Below are 12,448 nucleotides of genomic sequence, written 5' to 3'. Positions count from 1 at the left end.
CCACCACAAGTAGCTAGCACATCATAATTATACATGTTGTTCATAAAACGAATTAATAAGAGAATCATTAATTGTTTAGATGTTTTTTTAATCTTTATTTTAGCTAATTTAGCTTGCACAGCAAAAAAGAAAAATCTTGAAAAGGATACTAGGCTACTAGGCGGGTGTTTGTTTAAAATAAGATTATAATGATTGTATTTTGTTTTAATTTTTTCAGTTAAGCAGCTAATTATAAAGTTTGGATTTGAACACATGTTCTTTTCTCATATATAATATATATATATATATATATTTATATATATATATCATTTAATAGAACACAGGGATATTGCTTGATGAGGTCATGCTGCTTGAATCCGCTCCATAAAGTAGAAAACATATCTTCATAAATAGTGTTGACCTGAAGTTAGTGTTTGTCCTAAATCCCCACAATCCCTTTAGTGTTACACACGGAAAAGATTTGTGCTCAACAACATCCAATTAATTGTGGACATGACGGAGCTTGATTTGATTCATCACTCGCCGCTGATTACCTTTCATAGTTGTTTATTGCGACGGCGTGAACAATATATTATTGGCGGTTAATTAATGCAGTTGTGTTTTAACATTTGAAATTGAAAATGGCTTTACGTCTCTTTTTAGATGAGTTGGCAGCGGCTCAAGCTACTCCATTAGTAGACCTTGAAAGGAGACGTTCATGCGATTATAGATGCAGCGTTGAATTATTGCTTTGGTCATTGATGGAAGCAGCGAAATCAGACTCACCCTCCAATTTCCATGACGCTAACTTCTATCAGGAGCGATTCTGAAGATTTCAAGGCAAGATATAAAGTTTTAAACCTTTAATGGATTAAAAATGTTCTCATTAAATCTTTGATTTATTCACACCTTCTATCAAAGTGACTGCTTCGATTGGTCGACTGCGAAATTATAGTAGTGGACAGCAAACATTATCCTATAACTCTGAATTATTTATACTTGCATCTCGAATCAAAACCATACCAATGACTGGCACTTGCAATTTACAACTAAGACTTTCATCTATACCTAGTTTTTAATGTCACTGCTAACCAATTACAACAATTAACGAATGATTTACGAGTGTTGGGATGTTGAGAAAACATTAGTGTATGTTCTACTGTATGTTGTATACTATATTTAAAGTATCATTACTTGAAACATTTAAATTAAGGTATTTATTATGTCCCATAGGGATATTCTTTTTATTTATACATTTACAATTATACATCAGAAATTAACATTACAAACACAGCAACAATACATGATATGGTTAAAAAAAAAAGTAGTGACAGACAGTACATATGGACAGTGGACTTGTTTTGTGGATCGATGACATTAACCTTGTCTAGTGCAGGTTGGAGATTAAAGACAATATCAACGAATTATTAAAGGCAAAAAGAAAAGAAAAAGAGATGCAAGATGACTGTCCTTTTTTCGTTAGCTAAATGCTAACAGACATCACTAACACTCCTTCTAGACTCTCAACAAGAAACAAAGTTTAACAACAATATGCCAGACTCTACCTTCCAAATCCATGGCCTACAGCTCCTTTACTCAACTCTTTCCTCAAATGGCCAGAGTAGTTCAGGTGTTTTGTTCCAGCTAGTCAAGCACACATTAGTTACCGAATCAGTTGTCAGCGGAAACAGAGGCACCAGATTGAAAATCAACTGATTACAGTCTTCAGACAACGGATTGGTTTAACTACATGGCTTTGACTAGTTGGATCAAAATCCTTTAACCCTACCCTGCTAATTTTAGGACCGAGTTGATTACCCCTGGCCTACAAGGAAAAAAAAGTCTACTTGCAGCGATACTGCCATCCTACTCAATATACAGACCTATTTACTGCCATTAAACCTGGGAGATAGCTTGACGAAACCACTTTGAAACCTTGTAAGATTCCAAGAAGAAGATGGAAAATTAATGAGCTAGATTGTTTCAGGAGGAACACTAAGTTTAATATGCTTTATACAAGACAAGCAGTAATGTATACCAGTATATGTTTTACAGTTGTTTCTGTCTCTCGGATAATCAATACTCTATGATGGAGTATAAAGATGCAACCGGAACAGTTCTTGCTTCAGAGAGAAATGGGACAGAGTATGATGAGTACATTCTGTATTTGCTCTCTACTTGCTGGAAGTAAAATAATGTGACCTTAAACCAATTCTGATCACTGATATCAGTTTGTTGAATTTCATCACTGAGTGAGTTTCTTAACCGGACACATTGATAAGGTTAGAAAATATATAGTTTAGATAGATACTTTTTTTCCCCCCCCAAACAAAATTGGCCAAAGAACTAGCGTTAAGCATGATAATACAACACACTGTGGCACTTAGAAGTAAACAAGTGCATCAGGCACATGAAGATCTGATGGAATGGCCTTCAGATATAGGTTCTCGTGCGGTACCGTCCTCGAAGACCAAAAGCGTTACTAGAGGTGTGGCGGTTCAGGCGTCATTTGTAAGCAGTGGCATTCAGAAAATGAAGAGATTATTCTTTTGAAGTATGTTAAGCAACACTGGGAGCAAAAACCATGATAAAAATTTCAAATTCTATGGAGTTATGTTGATAATTTAAGTAACCTTATCCACCCCCTTCAGTCTAGCCTGGGTGATTAGACTTAAGAACATTACAACCCAGCCAGAGGGGGTTTGTATTTAGTTTATTATTCATGTGGCCTTCTCAACATCTCATCCAATCTAGGGCACAGCCTTGTGTGAAACATGTCACATTCCAGACCTATGTTTGTCTGCTTCTCCATCACGATTATACCAGGAAAAGAGCAGAACCACCAACAACCTTTGAGCTTACAAGTAGTGGCGTGAAGCCGAGATTGCAATAAGATGCAATCAGACATTCCACCACACTCAAACAGAAAGATGTCCGGGCGCTTGTTTAATTCATGAAATCCTCTCGGGTGTTGTCCTTTTATCTAGCCGGTAACTTCCCAACACCTCCGGGAGTCTGTTCCCTCATGCTTTTTACCTGGCTGTGGTTATTAAATAAATAAATACCTCACGGAAGAAAAGAGTGTGCACGTTTATCCGGCCTGTCAGTGGCTCTTATAGCCTAGAGTTTGCGAAGTGCTTTGCTCCTTTGTGTCAACTTGTTCTACTGCTGTTGAATGGAGTGTTGTTGCAACTGGGGAGCAAGAGCTACTCAATTTGACATGTGTCTGTGTTTTCTTAAAGTGCAGTAGATACTTTTTTTTCTTGCCGGAGCAGAAAAAAAAGGAGCGGCTCAATTCCAAACCAGTGGAGCAGGATAGAGGTTTCATAGCCACCTTGTTTACTCTTCTTTATGGCACTTACTACACTCACCTTAACATCTACTCGGGAAAACTAACAGCTTATCTGTTTGGTTTTTAGGCCCGGCTTTGTTGCCTTTCATAGCACAGCTTACACAAAATTGGTTCCACAAATATCCAGGCATTAACAGAGGTGGTAAGTCTAGAATCGCTACAAGGAGCGTTAAACCCTCCAACGCAGCTGTAAAAATCCTTTATCTGAATTAGGAGTGATAGGAAACACCCGTCAGGAGCTACAGGGTCTATATTGGCTTAACATCACCATTAAAGCCACTTTCTACCAGCATACGATAAATTACTGCAAGGCATGCAATACGATTTGATGCAGAAGTGACAGTTTCTGCCCAAGTCTCGTTTTACTCAGCAACACTTGCTGATATGCACAGGAAAAAAGGGCGATCAATTCCAAGTGCATGTGGAGAACACATATATCTTTACTTAGCCGCTGGGAAGTGCATTTTATTCAGAGTTTATAAATTACATCCAGTAGTCTGTAAATTAGTTGTAGTAGCTTTTAAATTGGCTTCAGAGTTTGTAAAATAATCCTAATTGTTTGTTAATGCGTGTCAGAGTTTGTAAACAATTTTGTGATTTATTTCTTTATAAATTACATTCAGTAGTTTGAGATTTGTTTCAGGGTTTGTACATTGGTATTTTTTCAGAGATTTTTATTTAAATCAAAGTAGTTAAAAAGGAGAAAAGTAAAGGGTGTAATAAAGCCAAACACTAATCTGATATTTACGTCAACAATATCTGATTTCTGACCATTTTGCATCTTTGCAAATCTACATATTAATTGTTGAACTTTGTATTTTTTATCTATTATTATTGAGACGTTTAGTCATTTTTGAGATCATGCTACAAATATTCACATTTAATTATTGTTGGATCAATAGAGTAGAGAGTTTTTGCTGCAGCATCACACTAAGAAGGTTTGATTCCAGTTCCGGGCAGCTCTGGACACCTTTAAGTGTAGGTTTGCTTTCACAGTTGCGACTCCGATATGTGTACGGTACGATTAGAATAAAACCCATTAGGGCCAATAGTACCTACTTACGCTGATAAAAGCTTCCCCTACGTAGCATTGTAGTCTAGATATATTAACAAACACACTGTTGTTAATTTGTTTTATCTGTAAATCAGATGTGCATACCTAATGCTTAACGATACAGAAACTTTTCCCCAAGAAACTTGGTAGTTTGAAACAAAAACTCTTAATCTAAGGTCAAAAAATTCCTGTTCCCGTGCAGAGGACAGTGCTCTTATGGTCTGTGGGTTACTTCAGTGTTATGGTCCACTGCTTAATGTGCTCTAGTCCTTGGCTGCAGATGTTGTACCGCATGGGAATGGAACTGAGAAGTGACCAGCGGAGCTCAGCATGGGGAGGAATGGACAGCCTGTTCCAGAACAGATGTTCCCCGTCTTTGTGCGCTTGTCATCCGGGCCTTAATCTGGTCAGTGAAGGGCATTGGAGTATAGAGAAGGTATTGGGGAGGGAATGCCTCATGCGTGCTCGGGGACCCCATCTGTCTGGAAGCTCCTCCTAAATCTTTCTTTGCCTTGGACCTTTTATGCTTCTGTCTCCGTCAAATCAATAGTCATATGTACAGGCAAAGTAGGAGCACAGGCTGGTAATTGGCCAGGAATTAGGCCACATGGTGTATTATTGAACCTGTAGAGATTATGCATTATGCTCAAATCTGTCCAGATTAAGCAGCGGCAGAATATTATGCTTCCATTCTCTCCTATTGAGGGGTTACTCTTCTCCGGTTCACTCTTTCCTTGAATCAAACCCTTATTATCTTTTCACTCTCAATTCCAAGCTGTTGTCTTCTACACTTGCTAGTTCCCTCTCTCATTCTCCCTTCTCCTGCCATCCTCCCTCCCTCCCTCCGTTCTCCTCCACGTCTCCTCCTCCGGGCCTCTGGCTGTCTCCCCACAAGTGATGTTCTCCTGGCCAGATGATGCATACATATCTCTTGTGTCTACTTGATGCTAACGCCTGCCGACATTTGCACGGCATTGTGGGATTCTGCTCTCGGTCATATTCCAAGTAATGATGAAAATGATGATGGTGATGAGTATTATGTGAAAGGAGGGTGGGGGGGTTTGGGGGTTGGGGGTATTTTTTTGCCCTTGTCTTTCTTCAATATCAATCATTTGAGTGAGATAAGATGGCAGTTGATGAGTGCTTGAGGAGCGAGTGGTCAAGAAGTTCAAGTCAAGATCTACAATTAACATTTCATTAGCATCGACCAAATATTTCATGCTTTCGTTTCCATCAATTTAAAAGTAAAGTGATTTGTATATTGGTCTGATTGAAGAGAAATGTGTAATTTTTATCATTTTTGACAAGAACAATGTGGGACTTGCAGTATTATTCCACAGTTCCTCGCAAAGTAATACAACAGTGCCTCAAGGGGTTAATCTACAATGCCTATTGGAGTAATCCAATGGTTCCTCACGGAGTAATACCACGCAGTCTTTTAGAGTAATACAGAGCAGGGATTAATACTATTGTGCCTTACGGAGTTATACAACGGCTCCTCAAAGAGTGATACAACGCTGCCTTACATAGTAATACTATGGCACCTCGCAAAGTAATACAATGGTGCCTAACTGAGTAATAGTATGGCTACTAAAAGAGAAATACTATGGCGGCCCAAGTAGTTATATCACAGATTCTAACGTAATACAACGCCACCTAAGGGAGTAATTCAACGCTACCTTACAGAGTAATACAACAGCACCTTGAGGAGTAATACTACGGCGCTTCATTGAGTAATACAACGCCGCCTTTTGGTGTAGTTCAATGGCGCCCCACGGAGCATTACTATGGCTCCTTAAGGAGTAATAAAATGTTGCCTCACGAAGTAATACAACGGTGCCTCATGGAGTAATGTTATGGCTCCTCACAGAGTAATACAACAGTCCCTTGTGGATTAACACTACGGCTTCTCGCGGAGTAAAACTATGGCGCCTTATGAAGTAATAAAATGCCACCTCCCGGAGTAATACTATGGGGCCTCACAGAGTAATACTAAGGAGCCTCAAAGAGTAATGCTTCACACAGAGTACTACCAAGGGACATCACCGTGTAGCTTTCTAGTTTACCAACACTTTGACAGATTTTCTTGCAACGTTTACCACGTAAAATCGTTCAATTTCCGGTAGTACAACCAGAAATTATACATGAGGTGCATCGGATTACAAGGCTTACTGACGATTTTTGACAAGGATTTTAGGTGTGCCTTATTCAAAAACATGACAGTTAAAATAGATGTTTCTATCTTTTCTACTTCGATTTAGCGTCTCCTGCAAAAACGATGGGAACCATTGTAGCCCAATTCCCATGTCGTTGACTTAGTTTACAGCTCTAATTTCCCGAAAACAAATACCTTTCTTTTTCTTTCACTATATAATGTACATTATCTAACTGCTGAGTCTTGATTAAAAAAGAAGAAATGACCATCGAGAGCAGAACAGCAGGCTCCACACACACACAAACACTGAAACAGACACACATTACCAAGAGAAATGTCTTGGAAGCAAAAACCAAGTAAGAGGCAAACAGAGAAAATAAACACATTCAGGGAGATTGAGGGTTATGATTATCGGACTAAGCCTGGAGAGAGAAGATGAGTGGGGGCTATGAATGCCTCCTTTGGCCCTCCAGCAGGGTCTATGTGTGTATGCAGCAGATTTGTGTGGAGTTTGAGGCAAATGCGGGTAGTTGTGTGTGCTCATTTTAGACGCTTGCAGATCTGCGTCGGTGGATATGGCATCAACGGAAGAAAGATTTCTTCACAGTTGTGGCTACACCCTAATTAATCTGCTTAAAACTGCTCTCGCACATCCCGCGGTGTCTACCCCAACCAGGATTTTCTCCATGGAAGCCGGCGGAAAATCAGCCGAGCCCTGCAGCTGACAGATTTCTGTCAGTGCGTACAGAAGTGCATGTAAAGCAAAGACAAACACACACCTCGTCATTTCCAGTGATGGATGCTGGTCTAGGATGCTGTTGTCATATGGGTCGAGAACCCCCCGAGACAATTAGGTTGTTGGTTTGTATCGCCCGCCTGCATCCGTTGCCTGTTGGATAAATGACACTTCGCTTGCCAACAGATGATGCGGTTTATGCTCGCGAGTGTTCTCGTGGCCTTGCCTGGGGCTTTGCTGATCTGGATCCAGCACAATTGTCAATGACAAAAGGGTAATGGTCATTTAACGATAGTGTGACGACCAGAGATCAGCGAAAACATCGAACAAAGAGATTTCAGATAACACAAAATGCCCTCTTTTCTTTAAAGTATAATTAAAGACCACTTTGAAGTTTTAGATCCCTAAAAAGAGTACTCAAGCAGGAGTAGAATGTAAATTGTGGTAGAAAGACAGTCCTTAATGTTAAAAGCCAATTAATGACATTGAATAAGATTTGTGTATGGGAATTAATAATATGTATGATTAGTTTGACTAATCATAGATTATATTTAATAATGTAATAAAACACATTAAGTGCTTTTAAACCTTGACAGTCCAGACACAGAACATTAGGGGATAAATAAGTGCATTGGCTTCAGTAAGCCCAACTACAAAGTGCTTCATATAATATAGATGTATGTGAAATGAATAATTTTCTGGGCAGCAAGAGGGCATAACGCCTCGAAGTAAGAAGGTCGTCTGTGATAACGACCAACTAGAGGCAACTATGGGATTGGTAGATTGGGTAAAGAAGTTTGACACCAGATGTCCGGATAGAGGTAAAGAGATGAATTAATAAAACAAAACAATAATAATGTAGTGTACAAAATATAAAAAAATATGCTAAAATCAACCTCGACTAAAATAGTAGCCAAACAAAACACATATCGATTTGTGTGCAGTGAAGAGTTCTTACAATAACATATACAATACAATATTATACAATATAAAAAAAAACAACGGCTGGATCATGAATAAGCTACTCTGGAAGTTTTAAAATAGCAATAATAGAGTATTAGGATCCGTTTTTGATCAAACCCAATACCCACCTTCCCCTGCCAACCCATGCAACCATGGTCCCTTAAGCCTTGGTGGGAAATACTTTAGTGCATAAATTGATTGGCTTATACAGTTAGGTATAACTGTGAGAACAGTTAAATATAAACAAATATATTGTTAAAAGTTACATGAGAATCATAAAAAAGCTTTATTCATTTTTCTTTGTGAGTGATGTTTGTGATTCCTAATGTAATGTGCATGAATAAAATTAAAAATATAAATAAAATAAAAATATACAACATAAAGATAATGGCAGATACAAATATCTGTTTATTAATGCATCTTAAAAAGAACATGAATAGAGTCTAATGTAGCTCTGTTAGAAATAATACCATAGGGCTCTTAAAATACGTATTCAAATGAATCGTTTAATTAGTTGAAAGTCTATTATGGTGGCAGTAATAAAAAAAGGTAAAGTCTTTAAGAGGTTTCAGCAAAATTAATTTGTGTTTGCATTGAAGTGTGTCAAATATTGAGGGCAAATGAACTGAAATCATGCATGAAAATTGGTAAAACCCATTGTGACTTGTTTGTGTGAATTTACCTGAAGTGGTTAGATGATGGGATGGAATAGCAATCACAGAATGATAGATTAAAGACATTATTAATGCGTGAAGGATTACAATGATTTAGCTTTTTTTGCTTGTGCGGATTACACATAAGTGAATGAACTATGTTTTGCATTGGAACCTTGTGTGTCCTCAGCCCTCCACGGTCAAAGTGTTAGTTCAACCCAAAATTTTAATTTCACTCATTTTCTACTCACCCTCGTGTCAACTAATGGTCGGGATTATTTTCAGAGTAATCAGGGTAACAGAGTAATGTGTTTTGGAGTAATAGGCGAAAATGTATGTCCTAGTGACAGTCACGAACAGCGCTCATTATCTTACTCATCCAAATACATCCACACTGCTCTTCTGTAATGTCCCCAACAAGATAAAATGTGGATCAAGATCAAAAAATTAAACTACTCGTCTATACCAGTGGACCCTGGGAGCTTGAATGATATGTAATAAGATGTTTTCTTTGTTTGTAGCATGTTAGCCTTTTAGCTTCTGGAAAAAAAAGCTTAAAATTCAGACTTTTTCTGATCATTATGTCAAGGCTTCATTACAAGAGGGTCATTACAGAAGAGCAGTATGGAGGTATTTGAGTGGTTTTTGGGGTGTCTTTTTGGACGAAGGAAATGGGGCTCCTTTTGTGATGCTAATATGGAAATGATTTCCTCTAACTCCAAAAAGGAACCGATTACTCTGAAAATAATCCCGACTCTTAGTCGACATGAGGGTTAGTAGAAAATGAGTGAAATTTGAATCTTGGGTGAATACCTCTAATACCCCTCAAAAGCCCTGCCTTGGTGCTTAGAAAGATCAATGCAATCGTTGCTAAGCCCATGCCTACCCTATATAAGATCTTAGGCATGTCTTGTTTGAAATCAAGTTTAGCATTGAATTTGATTCCCTCTGTTGGATCCACACCGTGGACCTGATCCCCACAGATCAGAATCAGTTGACAAAATTTTGGCAGGGGTTGCTCTTCTATTTGGATAGGCGGGCAAAACGCCACAGCCTTCAAACCCTTACAGGATGAGTGCAATCCACATTGCTATGAATTGTGGGCAGCGTTGGACAGCCATGATGATGAAGTGGCATCTGCGGAGAAGTTCTTGTGTGTAGAACATTGACATTTAAATCTATAGGTCATTCATCATCTTTGAATTCTTTTTTATGCCTTTTTTTTTTTACGATCGAGCTGGGTATAGCGAGACGAGTATCAACACCACACATCGAGTGACCCAAAACACAGAAAAGCACTTTCTGTTTTGACACCTTTCTGCAACTTCAGGTTCACAGCTCAGCCGAGAACGTGTCGCTTTAGAAGTCGACTTGCAATTATCTAGCTTTCTGCGTCAAGTTAACGCTTCCGTTCAGCCAAAGCTGGAAGGCTGATAATTGGGCTCCGGGAGAATTACTGTTGAAACTACCTAAGTTAGGCAACTCCGAGGTCAAACCGTAGCTTCCATTTATTTCTTCGACGCCATCAGCATTGATTGTTTTAGCTCGGATATCTAAATGATGATGGCGCTAATAGTCGGAACGACCGGTCTGTGTCCCCGACCACTGTTTATTGCCTCACAATCAAAAAGGCATTCAGTCACACTCGCGCTGACAAAATGTACACAGCGAACACAAGCAGCCAGCCAATCAAATAAATGATATTTTAATTGGACATAGGACACTTGCCGAAGCATAACAATTCCAAAGTCATCCTTTCCTTTTCTATGTTGGTTCAATTAAGCACTGATTGGATGTAATTGCTTGTGCGAGGCATATAACTGTGGATGTGATGTAGCGTGCTTGGCTGTGTATCTTCTCTGCTTTGCAGCCAAACAACCCTTATATTTGACAAAAAGACTGTAATTGCCTTTTAACTTACCTTCTGGCGCCTATTATAAACATTGACAGCTGCAAAGTTAGTACTCTAAAGGGTTTATTTTATGTATTATCTGCAGTCCGAGTCAGCTTCCTGCTACTCCTATAGTTGTACTGGATGTTCTCAGAGCATTAGAAAGCCCTTGTGTGGTTTCACTCCGGCTATTAGCAGATGCTCAACAGCTGAATAAACTGTGAGCTGATGATTAGACGCCGGTGTTTAAAAAACAAACTGTAAGTGCCGCACATTCAGCAACATTCAATTAATGGATTTAAGAAATAAGCTGGCCAAACAACCGTCTTACTTGTAAATTACTTTCCATTGTTCTGTAGCACATTTTTTAAAGGCGTGTTCCTAAAGGCACTAATGCATCCTTAATACTGTGCATGGGTCAGTCCAATTTGTTTATATCAGTCCTGTCAAACTCAATGACACAAGGGGACACAATATTTTAGCAGACTTTAGTGTATACTTGCCAAAAGGTACTCTAATTGCGATATTATCGTTTTATTCCTGGAGGCTAATGTATCCTAATATTCTAATCGTTTGTCCTCCATCAAACATTTTCAAACAATGTTCCTTCAACATCTTTTTACTCATTTTTGACAACCATGTATAACAGTTGATAATCTATGTTCCTTATATTATCTTAAACACTGACATCTTAATTGGTCACCAACATAAATCCACTAACTGAATTTCTCCTATTGTATACATGTTGAAAAAAAACATTCTTCTAAATATACATTTAAGTCTTTGGTTGTTAGCTACAAGCAGAAACCAATTGAGCTTTGAATTTATTGCTACATATTAGCATAGCAATTTACTCTAGCAGATATCAAACAACGTAAAATTTTGCTAAAAATTGTTCATCTGAGCTGGAGAAGATAGATTTTCTTCTTTAAAGCAATAGTTCAACCAAAATTAAAATTTCACTCATTTTCTATATCACCCTCATGTCGACTAAGGTTTGGAACTATTTTCAGAGTAATCTGTTCCTTTACAGGCGGAAATATATTTCCATACCACAGTCACAAATCACGGCTACTTTTCTTTGTCCTTCTCATCCAAAAAGTTTCACTTAAAAAACATCCAAATACCTGCATACTGCTCGTATGTATCTACCATCTTTTATTCAAGCATAGGCATAAGAAATGGTTAAAAAAAAAAAAGAATTTGTAGCAGAAGCTAAAAGGCTAACATATTACACAAACAGGAAACACTGAGGTAAATATCGTGCGAGCTCCGGCTGTACAGACATACATTTCTGCATGTGTGCTTCCATGTGTGTCACACTTGCAGCAACACTCTTATCACCACTTCACACACCTGCTTCCCTCTAAGACAGAGCCTTCACTCTTACCCAAGACTTGTCGTCAAAGCCAGAAAGCTGCCATGTTTGTCCTGCTCTGCATTTGTCCTCCTGCCCCAAACTATCTCTTCTGGCTCCCAGTCTATAAATAAACAATGTGGAAAATCATTCATTCCTCATTATGTTTCCTAAAAGAAGCCAATAGTCATCAATAATAATGAGTATTTCAATGTAAAGAATTGTAGCTCCAGGATACAAGAAGGCATTTAAAATTGACATTGAAAAAAACAACATATTTACTCACTTCTATGGAGAAGGTTTTGCAA

The 12,448-nt window shown here is 38.4% G+C and overlaps 1 protein-coding gene across 1 annotated transcript in view; it reads left to right on the top strand.

Annotated features, from left to right (window-relative positions):
* The window catches only part of LOC148066058 (roundabout homolog 2-like), a 102,999-nt gene that overhangs the window by 17,809 nt on the left and 72,742 nt on the right, over window positions 1-12,448 (top strand). The gene's annotated exons all lie outside the window — the stretch shown is intronic.

The sequence above is a fragment of the Callionymus lyra genome, chromosome 14, assembly GCF_982586985.1.
Source record: "Callionymus lyra chromosome 14, fCalLyr1.hap1.1, whole genome shotgun sequence".
NCBI lineage: Eukaryota > Metazoa > Chordata > Actinopteri > Syngnathiformes > Callionymidae > Callionymus > Callionymus lyra.
This window is presented reverse-complemented; position numbering and strand designations above follow the sequence as displayed.